The 18,895-nt window shown below is 37.0% G+C and overlaps 1 protein-coding gene across 1 annotated transcript in view; it reads left to right on the forward strand.

Annotated features, from left to right (window-relative positions):
- The window catches only part of LOC135113220 (uncharacterized), a 633,180-nt gene that overhangs the window by 5,842 nt on the left and 608,443 nt on the right, over window positions 1-18,895 (forward strand). The gene's annotated exons all lie outside the window — the stretch shown is intronic.

Below are 18,895 nucleotides of genomic sequence, written 5' to 3' on the forward strand. Positions count from 1 at the left end.
GTGACAGGACAGAACCCTGAGGAACACCACTGTTAATAGATTTAGGAGAAGAACAGTGACCGTCTACCACAGCAGCAATAGAACGGTCAGAAAGGAAACTTGAGATGAAGTTACAGAGAGAAGGATAGAAACCGTAGGAGGGTAGTTTGGAAATCAAAGCTTTGTGCCAGACTCTATCAAAGGCTTTTGATATGTCCAAGGCAACAGCAAAAGTTTCACCAAAGTCTCTAAAAGAGGATGACCAAGACTCAGTAAGGAAAGCCAGAAGATCACCAGTAGAGCGGCCTTGACGGAACCCATACTGGCGATCAGATAGAAGGTTGTGAAGTGATAAATGTTTAAGAATCTTCCTGTTGAGGATAGATTCAAAAACTTTAGATAAGCAGGAAATTAAAGCAATAGGACGGTAGTTTGAGGGATTAGAGCGGTCACCCTTTTTAGGAACAGGTTGAATGTAGGCAAACTTCCAGCAAGAAGGAAAGGTAGATGTTGACAGACAGAGCTGAAAGAGTTTGACTAGGCAAGGTGCAAGCACGGAGGCACAGTTTCGGAGAACAATAGGAGGGACCCCATCAGGTCCATAAGCCTTCTGAGGGTTTAGGCCAGCGAGGGCATGGAAAACATCATTACGAAGAATTTTAATACGAGGCATGAAGTAGTCAGAGGGTGGAGGAGAGGGAGGAACAAGCCCAGAATCGTCCAAGGTAGAGTTTTTAGCAAAGGTTTGAGCAAAGAGTTCAGCTTTAGAAATAGATGTGATAGCAGTGGTGCCATCTGGTTGAAGTAGAGGAGGGAAAGAAGAAGAAGCAAAGTTATTGGAGATATTTTTGGCTAGATGCCAGAAATCACGAGGGGAGTTAGATCTTGAAAGGTTTTGACATTTTCTGTTAATGAAGGAGTTTTTGGCTAGTTGGAGAACAGACTTGGCATGGTTCCGGGCAGAAATATAAAGTGCATGAGATTCTGGTGAAGGAAGGCTTAAGTACCTTTTGTGGGCCACCTCTCTATCATGTATAGCACGAGAACAAGCTGTGTTAAACCAAGGTTTAGAAGGTTTAGGACGAGAAAAAGAGTGAGGAATGTACGCCTCCATGCCAGACACTATCACCTCTGTTATGCGCTCAGCACACAAAGACGGGTCTCTGACACGGAAGCAGTAGTCATTCCAAGGAAAATCAGAAAAATACCGCCTCAGGTCCCCCCAACTAGCAGAGGCAAAACGCCAGAGTCACCTTCGCTTAGGGGAATCCTGAGGAGGGATTGGAGTGATAGGACAAGATAAAGATATGAGATTGTGATCGGAGGAGCCCAACGGAGAAGAAAGGGTGACAGCATAAGCAGAAGGATTAGAGGTCAGGAAAAGGTCAAGAATGTTGGGCGTATCTCCAAGACGGTCAGGAATACGAGTAGGGTGTTGCACCAATTGCTCTAGGTCATGGAGGATAGCAAAGTTGTAGGCTAGTTCACCAGGATGGTCAGTGAAGGGAGAGGAAAGCCAAAGCTGGTGGTGAACATTGAAGTCTCCAAGAATGGAGATCTCTGCAAAAGGGAAGAGGGTCAGAATGTGCTCCACTTTGGAAGTTAAGTAGTCAAAGAATTTCTTATAGTCAGAGGAGTTAGGAGAGAGGTATACAGCACAGATAAATTTAGTATGAGAATGACTCTGTAGTCGTAGCCAGATGGTGGAAAACTCGGAAGATTCAAGAGCGTGGGCACGAGAGCAGGTTAAGTCATTGCGCACATAAACGCAACATCCAGCTTTGGATCGAAAATGAGGATAGAGAAAGTAGGAGGGAACAGAAAAGGGGCTACTGTCAGTTGCCTCAGACACCTGAGTTTCAGTGAGGAAAAGAAGATGAGGTTTAGAAGAGGAGAGGTGGTGTTCTACAGATTGAAAATTAGATCTTAGACCGCGAATGTTGCAGAAGTTAATGAAGAAAAAGTTGAGGGGGGTGTCAAGACACTTAGGGTCGTCGACGGAAAGGCAGTCCGACCTGGGGACATTTATGGTCCCCTCCCCAGATGGGGACTCCGAGGCTGGTGTAGGAGTCGCCATGATTTTAAAATTTTTGGAGTGAAGGGTGTGTGTGTTATTAGGTGCTTGTAGTTTTGTGTGGAGGAAGAGAGTTGTCTTTAGAGGGCAGGCTGTGACTACCCCCTTGTGTTGTGAGACACAAAGGGAAACGTTCAGTGAGGTCACAGCTGGGTTTAATGATAAGTTCACAGCACCCCCTGAACAGTGCTTTAGACCTCACTGGGAGTAATTATCGTTTCGGCAGGTGTCTACTGCCTCCTCCTGTAAAGATTGCGATTTCAATCTCAGAAACACCTCCTTTCAAGTAACTTTTGATTGCGCATCTTTCTTATTTTATGACATTTTCTTCGCTTTATTACTACAGCTCGAGCTCGAGCGTGCTAAATGCGCGAATTATATGCCATAACTCACTTCATATACGGGACAGCCAGTTTTGGTTGACACATCAGAGTCAACAGTGAATGTAAAGATGTATTGTAAAAACTTGACAAAAAAAAAAAGACAATTGTATTACGATGAGTTAAACTGTGAAGATATTTAAAAAAATGTTTATAACATGTTTTAGTCATGCTCCCTATTTTCAACAGTCAATCATTGAATGCTGAAATATATTATTACATTAAGTAGGAAAAACTCTCATGAACATGATAGTGTGATCATAACATAGATAAAGCTCCGCATATTGAAAACAAAGTCATTTATAACAACATGTCACTCGCCGCAACCATCACGGCGGCGCGACTCGGCATGGCGTGTGCACGCGGACTCCATATCACCAAAAGGTATGCGACGCGTCTGAAAATTAGAACCCCCTATCCGCTGGGTGAAGGCTCCTTAAATTACTCCGCAGCTTAAAGCACCTATTACCTGGTTATTATTATTATTATTACTATTATTATTATGATTATTATTATTATCATTATTATTATTTGTTTTTACTTTTCATGACTTTCATCATCGTTCTCCTTGTCATTGTTTTCCTTCTCCTCCTCCTCCTCCTCCTCCTCCTCCTCCTCCTCCTCCTCCTCCTCCTCCTCCTCCTCCTCTTCCTCTTCCTCTTCCTCCTCCTCCTTAGTATCATCATCATCATCATCATCATCATCAAAATTTTTAAGTATATTTCTAGAATTAATATAAAATAAATAGATGAATGAGAGAGAGAGAGAGAGAGAGAGAGAGAGAGAGAGAGAGAGAGAGAGAGAGAGAGAGAGAGAGAGAGAGAGAGAGCTATTGTGTTTTGTTGTGGCAACGATACAAAACATATTTGCACACACACACACACACACACACACACACACACACACACACACACACACACACACACACACACACACACACACACACACACACACACACACACACACACACACACACACACACACACATTCTCTCTCTCTCTCTCTCTCTCTCTCTCTCTCTCTCTCTCTCTCTCTCTCTCTCTCTCTCTCTCTCTCTCTCTCTCTCTCTCAAGGACTCAATCAAGGTGTTTCTGACTATGGGAAGGACGAAGAGAAAGGAGAAAAAACATCACAATAAACTGATATTAACCCCTTTTGGCTAAGATCAAAGTGTAGTATCTTATCTTATCTGTGGACATTATTTTTTTTATTCTGCATTTCAATTAAATTTCTAGTTTTACAATTTCTTATCTTACTTTGGTGAAACTATCTATATATCAATTTTATTTATTTATTTATTTATTTATTTATTATTGTCTAATGATCTGTTCTTCTTTTCCCGTTTTTATGTTTTTTTTTTCTTAGTTATTGAGTTTTCGTGTCTTGTTTGCTTTTAAGGGAATGATTTTTGTTTTCTGTACTTTTATACTTTATTTTTTTGGTCTTACACTTTGAGGTTTTGTTTATAAAAAAAATTATACAGTTTATTTTTACCTTGCTTTGTTTTCCAAAATATTTCCCTGCTTCTTTTCTTCATTTATGAAGCTAGCTTTCTTGTTCGTTTCTTTCATATTTTCAGTTTCAACTTTTCTTCTTTCTCTTAAATCTACATTACATGTTACTTTTTTTTCGTTATTTTGTTTGTCATATATATATATATATATATATATATATATATATATATATATATATATATATATATATATATATATATATATATATATATATATATATATATATATATATATATATATATATATATATATATATATATATATATATATATATATATATATATATATATATATATATATATATATATATATATATATATATATATATATATATATATATATATATTTAATTGCCAAATCTAATAAGCTGATCAAATGTTTATTTTTTTGCGTAATTAAATAGTTCATAACTGATGATCTGAATGGTTTCATCAGGGGGGATATTAGTAAAACGACTTTATACCAAAACTCGCCATGACAGTATTAATGACTTCTAATTTATTTATTTCTTTAACGAAATCGTAAGAATTTTTTGAGGTGAATCTATTTTATGTTAGAGGTTTCAGTATGGGGACAAAATATTTATATATTGTAAGTATTAATGGAACTGAGGATGGGCCTGATAGGATTGCCAGCTTTGTGAGGTTTTGAAAGGCCATAATGCCTGGGAACGAACCCTTCGTGAACATGTAGTTAATGATATCTTTAGTGATAACATTTAGTTTAAGGAGACTTCTCAGTAGTCTTGCTAGTTTATCTTCAAATTTAGTAATATAATGAAATTAATCTAATTTAATTAATTTAAATTTAGATGTATCAATTAAGATATGTTCAACTTTACTGATATGACACTATGTAACATTTTTTATCTTTAACAAGCAAATGTTATTTTCTAACTCTTTTCAATGCAAAACAATACAAAATTATTCCATTATCCATTATTCCAGTCAAACTTTGCTTTTGTGGCTTTTAGTATTATTTTTTTGTCCCAAAATAGCAAAATTCCACCATTTTCACAATTTTTGGACAAAAAAAATTCAATTGATATGAAATTTATTTCAAAACTTCTGAAACTAATTTTTAGGATTAAATATTAACAGTTTTCTTGATTTGCGTGAATATAACAGAACTTTCATGTATGAGCCCCAAAATGTCGTCTATCATCACGTTTTCATTGAAGGATCCCTAATATATCTGTTCAAAGTTCAATTTATCTTGGTGAAAGCGCTCCCTTTGTTCCTCTGAATATGCTTCCATATTCTCCTTCAAGTTGTTGAGGTGAGCATCTAGGTCCTCTAGGATATGGACCTTCAAGGACATTTTCTTTGGCTGGTCACTTACACAGTCATCAAGTAAATCCCATTCCTTCAACCTTGAAATCAAAAGCTCACCATTTGACTTTGTCAAACCAAGATCTCTGATGAGGTCATTGAAATCCTTTTGGTTTAGGTAGTAAGGATTCCTCCTAACTACAACTGTATCTGTGATGTCACAGTCTTCCTCTCTGTTTAGCTAATCTTTTGACTTGCTGCTTTCTTCTGATAGTTGACTTCTTTCTGGAGGAGCTAGTACGGGAAGATCAGCACTGTGTGGTACTGGTACAATGGAAGATGGAATGTCTGGATAGAAAACAGCAGATGCATTTTTCCCAGATCAACAAAAAAAGCAGTCAGTTAAGTGATCAGTAGGTTCACACCATAGCATATTTCATAGCTGTTTTCCGTTCTATACCATCCTGTGAAAGAACAACAGTATGAGTTTCTCTTAAACTTATTTTATTTTTATTCTTAATTCTTAACTGGATTTTACTCTTGAAAAAATAAAATAAAATAAAATAACAGCTATTTTACCTTCTAGTGTTTTCTTACAATGCTCACAAGCAAAATGAGGTGTCTAGGTTTTGTCTTGGTCCCCAACTGGCACAGAAAAATAAGCTTTGTAGGCTTCACACATTTTGCCAGATGCTGTCGCAGAGAACTTCTTTGTTCTTGTCTTGATGAATTGACCACATATGTAGCAGAATGCATCTGGAGAATGACTGCAGCCTCTTAATGCCATTTCACCTTTTGTGATATGCCTTCTCAGGCAACCAAAGCAGAACTGATTGGTGGTCTGCAAGCCCCTACTTTTATATTGTCAACTAGAATATTCTTAGACTTCCTAGAATGTGTTCCAGAATGTTCTCAATCTTTCTAGAATATTCTTGAACCTACTTAAGAATATTCTGAATCATTCTAGAAAATCTTATAGATTCTAGAAAATTATTGATTCTTCTACATATTTCTCCTGTATTCTAGAAAGTTATACAATATTCTGGAAATGTTTATATTGAATAGAATGTTCTAGAATTTTCTAGAAACTTTTAAAAGTGCCTGGAAGATTTGAGAAGATTTCTGAAATGTAAACAAATTCTTCTAAATATGAGAAATTTCTTGCTAGATCTGGTCCGTTCAAGAATGATCTTATTAATATTAAAAATCTTTAGAACACTTTATATTGTTTTTTTATTGCTTTAACATGTTTGCAACATTTCAAAAGCAATTAGATAAGCAATTGAGATTTTGCAAAGGTCTCTACCTGACATGAAAACCAACAGTAACCCATACTATAATGAAATGAGGCAAAAATGTAAGCACAAAAGCAAAGCTTTAGGATCTTTTTTTTTTTTTTTTCAATTTTGTTTCGATGGGAATAACTGGAAAATTATGGCTGGGGGCCAAGGACAAGACAAAAGTGAAATTTTGTTACATAGTGAATATTTTTTTTTTTATTCATAACCACTGTGCCGCGAACTTTATCTGGTCTAGTTATAATAATTGAACCATCTGATTTCAATTTAATGAGTGAGTCATAGAGAGATTGTAGTAATTTTAGGAAAGAACGTTTAATTGTATTGAAATCTTGAAAACACAAGTAAGCTATATAGGAGATATCCTTAATCAAGCTTCCCCATTTGAGGGGTTTTGTAAGGGAAATATTTAACTGACTAAGTGTTCGAAGGAAAAAAAAAAATGGTTCACAAAATTAACTTTACATTTAGGGATGGAGTTTGAGAGTCCCAGTGAAAGTACATCAATTTCTGAGGTAGTAAGTGTTCTGACTGAGAGGTTGATAACCGTTTTGTTTTTTGTTGACACCATTGTTAATCAGGATGCCCAAAGCTTCTAATTTCTTATTCTGATTGATTTCATGTCTTATTTTTGAGTCATTACTGCGTTTAACTCGGGGATATAAAGGCAACCGAAATCTAGATGAGAGACTGTGTTTTTTTTTTTTTTTTTTTACATGATTAAGGTAAACTTGATCAAGTTAAGTAGTTTGTTGTTTTGGAAGAAAATTTTTTGTTATTAGTTTCTAGGTTAATTAATCTAAATTGGCAAGTGAAATAGGTTTTTGAGTTTCTAATGTTAGGTTTGTGTACTTTAAAGTGAAGAAATTTAGATATAATATTGTAGATCTTACATTTATTGAGGAATTCAAAATTTAATCTTCTTTTGTCAACTTTATAATGGAATTTTCCAGATTCCTATATATCCCTATGCAACCATTGTCATATCTTCTATTTAAGATATCACTAAATAATAGGTTTTTAGTAAACCTTACCCTAAGTAAAAATAAAAATATAAAAATACTGACAGCTAACCGTTGCTTGTTGTGGAGTCTTCATCAGATTCCAACCAAGCGCTGCATCCACTGAAGTGTAGTGAACATTACGAGCCACCCCCTAACTTGAATGAAGTCTCTTGAAAGCGGTTGTTCCCTGGGCTAGGTATGTTAATAAATGACAAAGTTTCGAGACGTAACAGAGGTGAGCAGGGAAAGCATCCAGAGTTCTTTCTTTTCTTCACTTTATTACTTGCAACGTTTCACCTCCACAGAAGACATCTTTAGGCTAAAATATATAATTATATTTATCACAATATAAAAAGACAATTTAAAAAATAAGAGCAAAAAAGTAACATGTAAGGGGCACAGAAAAAAAAAAAGTAAAAAAACAGAAAAAAACATGTGTATGACGGTGGGTTACATTGTTAACTATAATAATAATAACAATAATAATAATAATAATGATAATAATAATAATAATAATAAAAGCTCCATACAATGTCTTTACTGCTTTATAATATTATTATTATTATTTTTATTATTATTTTTATTTTTATTTATTTATTTATTTTTTATTTTTTATTTTTTTTTTGTTAATGTGACCCACCGTCATACATATGTCGGTTTTTTTTTTACTTTTTTTATTATGCCCCTTATTATTTTTTGCTCTTATTTTTTAAATTATATATATGTATATATATATATATATATATATATATATATATATATATATATATATATATATATATATATATATATATATATATATATATATATATATATATATATTATCTTGGAGATGCCTTCTTTGAAGGTGAAACGGTATACGTCCTGTTTGGAAGCAAAAAAATAAAAAAAATAAAAAAATAATAACAAATAAATAAATAAAATAAAATAAAATAAAATAAATTGCTTGGTAAAACCTTTGTTTGGAACAGGACTCGCGTGCTAGGACTTGCGAGTCAAAATGGGTGACGACACCGTACGCCAGACAAAGGCACGATTGCCCATGAGCAGTGTTGCCAGGTTGGTGAGCCTCAGGGGACTCTCCTTCCCCTCTTAGCACCATCCTAGTAGGCACTCGACTCATCTCGGCTAGGTAAAGTGATTTTACATTTTCATCTATTTCATCTACTTGCTTTTGCATTTATCGTATCTGACGGCATATAAGACATTTTTTTTTTTTTTCATAAAAATGGCTCAAAAAATCATCTTGCGTGTTATTTGCTAATGTAAGGCATCCCGTAAATTTAATTTTGAAATCTTCACCCGTGCGCCAGAAGATCTACACCACCGTATTATAGGCGAGGATGCTATATCATATTTTCTAACCATAATATGATGTAAGGAAATGTTGAAAATGAAAATGCAGCCCTATTCAGTGACTCGCAAAGTTTGTTGTGTACTCGTACATCTCAGCAGCCGACTTGTTTTCTTCACCTCTCCTCCGTGACTAGGCCACTACCTCTGTTTTATTACTGCAATCATGTAGGATATTTTTACTATTTTGACTACTTGTTTTTTGTTATTTGCGCCACATGGTGTAACCATTATAAATGCTTCAAATGATGTGATCCACAACTTGAGCGTGATAATAAGTGTTAAGGGTGTATTGTGTTAAACAGCATTAGAACCGTATGTATTTTAGTATCCAGCAATGTTTAAATTATTTTATACAACCTCATCAATGCACTATGCCAATATACCAATAACAATAGGATTTTTTTTTTTTTTTTCATGGGAACGAATTAATCTTTTTCCCTTTATTTCTTATGGGATGTTTGGTATACATCCTGTCTTGTATAAGTTCATGGATCTGGAACGGATTAAGGACGGACACCGAGGTACCACTGTATTTCATTATATGTGATTGCTAACTCAGTATTTATCATTTTATTGAAGATATTTTCTTTATATCTTACAAGAGTCTTATTCTCTTTTGAAATCTGATGGATGACTTCGCCGTACCTAGTTATGTTTGCTAGATCGCGATTTTAGGTTCCTTAACCCTTCCTCAGTTGCTCTGAAATGACTGGACACGCTTCTTCTTCTTGATTCATGAGGCACAAAGTCCCACACGGGCTATAAGTGGCCCGTCTCAGGTGCTGTTTCTGTATGTCACTGCCATGGACGCGCGCACGCCTCCATAGAGCGGAGGGACTGACAGTTTAACGTGGATTCCGAACCACCAGGTAGTTTGAGGAAGCGAGCGGAACACAGGGGATTGTTAGAGGTGGTAAGTTTTGTATCAATTATAAAAAGCAAAAGTACCTCTATAGAGCAGAGGGATCATTTTCATTATAGTGGCTTCTTCTGAAGCACGGTAGAATAGTCTGAGACAGAAAGGAAAGTGTTGGAAAGGAGTGAATTGTCAGAGTACAAAGGATCATAGCAGTGTCAGCAGAAGAGTACCTCTGGAAAGCAAAGGGGTCATTTGGTTATAGTGGCCTCATTCGAACCACGGTGAAAAAAATAGTTGGAGTGGGAAGGATAGAGGAACGGAGTAGATTGAAGAAGTGAAAGTTGGGCAGCAGAGCAAGTGGAATGAGGCCTTTGTAAAGCAAAGGGATCATTGAGTTATCGTGGCCTCATTCGAACCACGGAAGGAATGTTTTAGATTGTGGAAAAGAAGAAAAAAAATAATAGCCAAATGCAACGGTAGCAGCAAAAACGTCAAGTTTAACAAGCTCGTGGGCAAATACAGCATGGGTTACTGTTAGGGTAACGTTAAAACACACAAGCCAGAAAACAAGTTGCGCCCAATAACTTCTCAAATACCTACACCGACGTACCACATCGCTAAAAAGCTGTTCAACATACTGGCGCCTTATGTTCCCACTACCTACAGCCTACAGTCTGCATCTGATTTTCTTCACATCCTCAAGAGCAACACCACCGATGGTAACATTGCCTCACTTGATGAGGAATAACTTTTTACCAATGTCAGACTGTACCATAACGACTCTGCATACCCGCTTGACATTCCTGAAATTGCACTACGCGGACTCCTCAAATGCTGCACAATGGAATCCCTTTTACCTGCCCTCGAGGAAACAAGTACAATCAAACTGATGGTGTAGCCATGGGTTCTCCCTTCTTTATGGGCTGCGTGGAGAAAGAAATGTTTCAAAAGACTGAGGAGCCATATATATATATATATATATATATATATATATATATATATATATATATATATATATATATATATATATATATATATATATATATATATATATATATATATAGCCGCTATAGTGACGACATTTTCAAGACTACAAGCAACGTTGGTGATGACCAACTCAAGCGCTGCTTTGAAGAAATTTCTGGTCTTAACTTCACCACAGAACACAATGTGAACGGTACCATGCCCTTCCTCGACGTCCTCGTGAAGCAACAGCAAGTGAAGCTCAATATAGCAATATATATTAAGCCTACTAATCCTGGGCACTGCCTTAATTAGAAGGAGCGAATTCCATGACCGATATAAGGAATCTACTATCGGTGCTTACATCCGAAGAGCACTCACACACTGCAGTACTTGGCAGCAAGTACATTAAGAAATAGAAAGGACAACACAAGTATTAATAAATAACAGCTTCAGTAAAAAGAATATTCTCCATTAAACCAAGATCATCGATAGGTGACATAACTCCAGCTCCTCCGAAGACTCAAGAAAGCCTGACATCACCATATACTACCATATCTTCTTCTCTACAGCATGCAAAGAAGATGAAGGAATTATTACACGAATAGTGAAAAGAAATGTCAAATCTACAGATCCAAAAGGAAGATAAAGCTCCACATATACTACAAGAACAAGAAAATCAGCCACCTCCTACTTAGAAACAGTTCCCACTTCGAAAGAGATAGGACGACGAAGCTGTCTCGACGGCTCACCTGCCACCTGACATCCGGAGCCCCAAGAATACACTTACAACAACAGCAGGGCACCAAGATCACAAGAAAAGACCTGTAAGAAAATTCTGAAATCTTAGATAATGTATACAGATGCGAGACGCCTTGCAATATTTGAAGCACTGTAAGGAGAAGGCAGTAGACACCTGCCGAAACGATAATTACTTCCAGTGAGGTCTAAGGCATTGGATCAGGGGTGCTGTGAACTTATCATTAAACCCACCTGTGACCTCACTGAACGTTTCACTTTGTGTTTCACAAAACAGCCTGACCTCTAAAGACAACTCTCTTCCTTCACACAAAACTACAAGCACACCCTTCACTCAAAATTCGAAATTATCATGGCGACTCCTACACCAGCCTCGGAGTCCCGATCTGGGAAGGGGACCACAAATCTTTTCGTCTCATCGACTCCCCTCCTTTAACTGACTGTCTTCAGCCTCTTTCTCACCGCCGCAATGTTGCATATCTATCTGTCTTTTACCGCTATTTTCATGCTAACTGCTCTTCTGATCTTGCTAACTGCATGCCTCCCCTCCTTCCGCGGCCTCGCTGCACAACCCTTTCTTCTTTCTCTCACCCCTATTCTGTCCGCCTCTCTAACACAAGAGTTAACCAGTATTCTCACTCATTTATCCCTTTCTCTGGTAAACTCTGGAACTCCCTGCCTGCTTCTGTATTTCCACCTTCCTATGACTTGAATTCCTTCAAGAGGGAAGTTTCAAGACACTTATTCATCAATTTTTAACCACTGCTTTGACGCTTTTATGGGACTGACATTTCAGTGGCATATTTTTTTATTGGATTTTTGTTGCCCTTGGCATAAAAGAAAAAAATGTCCCCCTTCTGGTATCGACCTTAAATTAAAAGTTTTGACAACCCCCTCACCTTTTTATTCATTAACTTCTGGAACATTCGCGGTCTTAGTTATAATTTTCAATCTGTAGAATACCACCTCTCCTCTACTAAACCTCATCTTCTTTTCCTCACTGAAACACAGGTATATGATGCAACTGACAGTAGCCCCTTTTCTGTTCCCTCCCACTTTCTCTATCTTCATTTTCAATCAAAAGCTGGATGTCGTGTTTATGTGCGCAACGACTTAACCTGCTCTCCTGCCCACGCTCTTGAACCTTTCGAGATTTCCATCATCTGACTACGACTACAGAGTCACTCTCAAACTAAATTTATCTGTGCTGTAAACCTCTCACCTAACTCCTCAGACCACAAAAAAATATTTGACCACTTAACTTCCAGAGTGGAACACATTCTGACTCTCTTCACTTTTGCAGAGATCTCCATTCTTTGGTTTTCCTCTTTCTTCACTGACCATCCTGGTGAACTAGCCTTCAACTTTGCTATCCTCCACGACCTAGAGCAAATAATCCAACACCCTACTCGTATTCCTGACCGTCTTGGAGATACCTTTTCTTAACCTCTAATCCTCCTGCTTATGTTGTTACCCTCTCTTCTTCGTTGGGTTCCCTCGATCACAATCTCATATCTGTAACTTGCCCTATCACTCCAATCCCTCCTCAGGATCCCCCTAAGCGAAGGTGCCTCTGGCTTTTTGCCTCTGCTAGTTAGGAAACCTGAGGAGGTATTATGCTGATTCTCCTTGGAATGACTACTACTTCAGTGTCAGAGACCCGTCTCTGTGTGCCGAGCACATAACAGAGGTGATAGTGTCTACCATGGAGGCGTACAATCCTCACTCTTTTTCTCGACCTAAACCTTCCAAACCTTGGTTTATTTAAAACAGCCAGTTCTCACGCTATACATGATAGAGAGGTGGCCCAAAAGAAGTACTTGAGCCTTCCATCACCAGAATCTCATGCACTTTATATATCTGCCTGGAACCATGCCAAGTCTGTTCTCCAACTAGCCAAAAACTCCTTCATTAATAGAAAGTGTCAAAATCTTTCAAGATCTAACTCCCCTCGTGACTTCTGACATCTAGCCGAAAATCATCTCTAATAATTTTGCTTCTTCTTTCCCTTTATTTCAACCAGATGGCACCACTGCTATCACATCCATCTCTAAAGCTGAACTCTTCGCTCAAAACTTTGCTAAAAACTATACCTGGGATGGTTCAGGGCTTGTTCCTCTATCTCCTCCACCCTCTGACTACTTTGTGGTATCTATTAAAATTCTTCGCAATGATTTTTTCCATGCCCTCGCTGGCCTAAACCCTCGAAAGGCTTATGGACCTGATGGGGTCCCTCCTATTGTTCTCCGAAACTGTGCCTCCGTGCTTGCACCTTGCCTAGTCAAACTCTTTCAACTCTGTCTGTTAACCTTTCCTTCTTGCTGGAAGTTTACCTACATTCAGCCTGTTCCTAAAAAGGATGACCATTCTAATCTCTCAAACTACCGTCCTATTGTTTTAATTTCCTGCCTATCTAAAATTTTTGAATCTATCCTCAACAGGAAGATTCTTAAATATCTATCACTTCACAACCTTCTATCTGATCTCCAGTATGTATACCACTTAGGCCACTCTACTGGTGATCTTCTGGCTTTCCTTACTGAGTCTTGGTCATCCTCTTTTATTATAGATTTTCGTGGAACTTTTGACATATGACATATAGACATATGAAAAGTTTTCATAGAGTCTGGCACAAAGCTTTGATTTTCAAATTACTCTCCTATGGCTTCTATTTTTCTTTCTGTAACTTCATCTCAAGTTTCCTTTCTAACCGTTCTATTGCTGCTGTGGTAGAAAGTCACTGTTCTTTTCCTAAATCTATTAACAGTGGTGTTCCTCAGGGTACTGTCCTGTCACTCACTCTTTTCCTATTATTCATCAATGATCTTCTAAACCAAACTTTTTGTCCTGTTCACTCCTACGCTGATGATACCACTTTGCACTTTTCACGTCTTTTCATAGACGTCTAACCCTTCAGAAAGTAAAGAATCCACGCAGGGAACCCACAGAACGCCTAACTTCTGATCTCTCTAAAATTTCTGATTGGGGCAGAGCAAACTTGGTATTGTTCAATGTCTCAAAAACTCAATTCCTCCATCTTTCCACTCGTTACGACCTTCCAGACAACTATCCCCTCTTCTTCACTGACACTTAACTCTCCCCCTTTTCTATATTGAACATCCTCGGTCTGTCCTATTCTTATAATCTAAACAGAAAACTTTACATCTCATCTCTAGTTAAAACAGCTTCTATGAAGTTAGGTGTTCTGAGAGGTCTCCGCCAGTTTTTCTCACCCACTCCCCACCCCCACCGGCTGCTATCTCTGTACAAGGGCCTTGTCTGTCCATGTATGGAGTATGTCTAGGGGGTTTCACTCATTCCACTCTTTTTGTCAGGGTGGAATCAAATGCTTTTCGTCTCATGAACTCCTCTCCTCTAATTGATTGTCTTCAGCCTTTTTCTCATCGTCGCAGTGTTGCATCTAGCTATCTTCTACCGTTATTTTCATGCTAACTGATCTTCTGATCTTGCTAACTGCATGCCTCCCCTACTATCGCGGCCTTGCTTTACAAGACTTTCTTCTTTCTCTCACACCTATTCTGTCCACCTCTCTAATGCAGGAGTTAACCAGTATTCTCAGTCATTCATCCCTTTTTCTGGTAAACTCTGGAACTCCCTGCCTGCTTCTGTGTTTCCACCTTCCTATGACTTGAATTCCTCCAAGAAGGAGGTTTCAAGACACTTATCCTTCAGTTTTTGACTTCCGCATCGGACCCTATTCTTGGACCGGCATCTCAGTGGGCCTTTTTTTTTTTATTGTTTTTTGTTGCCCTTGGCCGGTGCCCCTTCTACATAAAAATAAATGAATAAATAAATAAATAATCATTTTTTTAAAAATCATCTTCAGGCTCAATGTACAGGCCAAGGATTTACAGGTCCTGCCAAGGACGTGAAAGGACCAAACACCACTGCCACAGAGTGAGCCCATCAGCCAACCGGAGCCAACCAATCAGCACCTCCCGTCCCCTCTACAAAACAAGCCAACCAGTCGTGTTGTATCAGCCAATCAGCGCCTCTTATGGTCCAGAGCGACGCCTTGACTCAGGGCATAAATACCAACTTCTCTCCCCAGGATGTCCAGCCATTTTCTTTCTTGTACTGTATCTTTATAGTGTGTCATCTCTGCCAAGTCCCGATTTCGGCTCCGTGACCCTTCTTCAACGGCTGCGGTGGGATGCTTTACGCTTGATGGTTAACTTTAACCACCATGAAACACCAGCGGCCCCTTAAGGATTACATAAAGGTAATAGAAAAGACCCTCACCCAAAGAACTTCTACACTTCGGCTTAAACTGCCACATCATCTCCAAACCGAAAAAAATAAGAAGAGAGTCGACTGCGAAATGCTCATCGACAACATAACCAGAAGAGGACACATCGCCATCAAGTTCACCTACAATCAAGAAATAGTTGCAGAAGCAGCGAAGATGAGAGGAAGCTTCAAAAGCAAGATCATCATGAAAAGGCACGTCGAGGCAGCCAAGCAACTAAAGGAGAGCGCAACATAACAATACGAAAAGCAGATAAAGGGGCAGCCTACATCCTCATGAATACTCCGGAGTACATAGACAAGATCAACGACATCCTGAAGAATAACACAAAGTTTGCAAAGATAACAAGGGACCCGACGGAAACCCTGAAAAAAAAATAAATAAATAAATAAAAATAATATGCTCATCTCCATTTGTAACGCCAAAAGCAACACCATCAAATTTAACAAACTCATCGGAGAGTACGGCACGGGCTACTGTTACGGCAGTGTAAAAACACACAAACTGGAAAACAGAGACCTATTATCTCACAGATTCCCGCTCCTACTTACTTCATCGCTAAGAAGCTCTACGCTATCCTGAACCCTTACGTACGAGTACCAGCCACCTACAGGCTGAATTCAGACACGGATTTCCTGGACATCCTGAAAACCAACAAGGCAAGGGGAATCATAGCATCACCAGACGTCGAGCTCCTCTTCACAAACGTCCCAGTTCAGTGAACCATCAGTTCCATAAATGATCGTGTATACCACGACGACAGCACCTCCTACCCTGGATATCCCTCCGCGACCTCCTCAAATGCTGCACACAAGAAGCACCCTTCACCTGCCCCAGCAGAGAAAACTATAGACAAAATGATAGTGTTGCTATAGGTTTTCCACTAGGAGTGCTACTAGCAAACTTCTTTATGGGGTGAGTGGAAGAGACAGTCCTCAAAAAAAATTTAGAAACCAGAGATCTACTGCCGATACATCGAGGACATCCTCATAAAAAATAAAAAAAAACACGAAGAAAGAAGAAATGGAACAATTAAGATGTTGCATGCAAGAAATGTCGAGGCTAAACTTCGCCTTCGAGCACAGCGTCAACGGAGCAGTACCATTCCTGGACATCCTGATAAGACAAGACCAATAAAGCTTCAACACCGACATCTATGTGAAACCCATATACCTCAGCCACTGCCTACATCCGCAGGGCACACACTCACTGAAGTATCTGGCTTACACACGCCAAAAAACACTTAACACGACACAAAGCTTCAACACAAAACAACCTAAATTTGTATATAGATACAAATACACTCACACAATACTAGGTTTGGGTGGCCCAAACCTAGTCAATCCACCCTTGAGGGCGAGACAGATGAAAATAAGAAGGAAAATAATATAAAAAATAGCAAGTTGGTACGCCCTGCGATTTTTATCTACTACTTTCTATATTTCTACTTTTTATTCTTCTTCTGTACCCCATTTCATCTACTTCACCCCACTTTCCTTAACATTATGTTATGTGTGTTATGACTCCAGCCATTCCCACCTCGGCTACAACAAGTTACTGAAGAAGGGTTAAGAAACGCGAAATCGCGATCTAACGGAAATGATTAGCTTTGGTTAAGTCATAAACAAAATTACAAAAGAGAAAAGGACAATCATAAGATATAAATAATATATCTTAAAGAAGTTAATAAATGCTAAGTTAGCCATCATATATATATATATATATATATATATATATATATATATATATATATATATATATATATATATATATATATATATATATATATATATATATATATATATATATATATATATATATATATATATATATATATATATATATATATATATATATATATATATATACTCGTATATATATATATATAATATATGTATATCATTAACTTACCAAAACCTTAACTTATCAAAACTTAACCAAAATTCTCTTGCCCATTAACGTTAATGGCTGATTCTCGCTATATATATATATATATATATATATATATATATATATATATATATATATATATATATAGATAGATAGATAGATAGATATATATATATATATATATATATATATATATATATATATATATATATATATATATATATATATATATATATATATATATATATATATATATATATATATATATATATATATATATATATATATATGTATGTATATATATATATATATATATATATATATATATATATATATATATATATATATATATATATATATATATATATATATATATATATATATACATATATATATATATATATATATATATATATATATATATATATATATATATATATATATATATATATATATATATATATATATATATATAGAAAGACGTGTATGGGCAACACAAGTGTCGAGTTAGACCAGCTTTGGCTAAGTGAGGTTTATTCTTGCAACGTTTCGCCGTATCACTGGTGGCATTTTCAAGCGAGCTGGAAAGGCGGACAGCAAATCTTTAAGCAGGTGGTATTAAAAAGATAAAATCCAACGATGAACCTGATCAGACATAGTAGTCAGCAGAAGACATGAATCCATCCGATGCTTATAGTCACGATTACCAGTCGAAGGTACCGTAATCAAACAGTGCATGGTAGTAGTGTAGGCTACACCGCTAGCCTGTCTTGTAAATATTCCTTCGTGCAGAAGGACGTGCATAGACAATGTTGGTGTCGAATTAGAACAACTCTGGCGGAGTGAGGTTCATTCTTGCAACGTTTCGCTGTATGACTACTATATATATATATATATATATATATATATATATATATATATATATATATATATATATATATATATATATATATATATATATATATATATATATATATATATATATATATATGAAATAAATCCCAAATGGTAATTTTTCAGTGTTATTTGCATCATAAAATACATACTATACATACGATATTTTGTCCTATGCCGCCGGTAGGCAATTCTGTTGAAATTTCGTTCTAGAGACTTACGGTCGACTGTTGGTTAGCAGCCGCTCATGGTGACGCCTTTGTAGGGGCTCGTTCCTATGATATTTCCGATGTAATCACCATTGAAGATTAGGGTGATAAGAAGCATGTAGATGTTCTTCGGCCATTCAGTGATTGCGTGAAAAATTACCAGCTTTGGCAAAAT

Source organism: Scylla paramamosain, chromosome 25 (assembly GCF_035594125.1).
Source record: "Scylla paramamosain isolate STU-SP2022 chromosome 25, ASM3559412v1, whole genome shotgun sequence".
NCBI classification, from domain to species: Eukaryota; Metazoa; Arthropoda; class Malacostraca; order Decapoda; family Portunidae; genus Scylla; species Scylla paramamosain.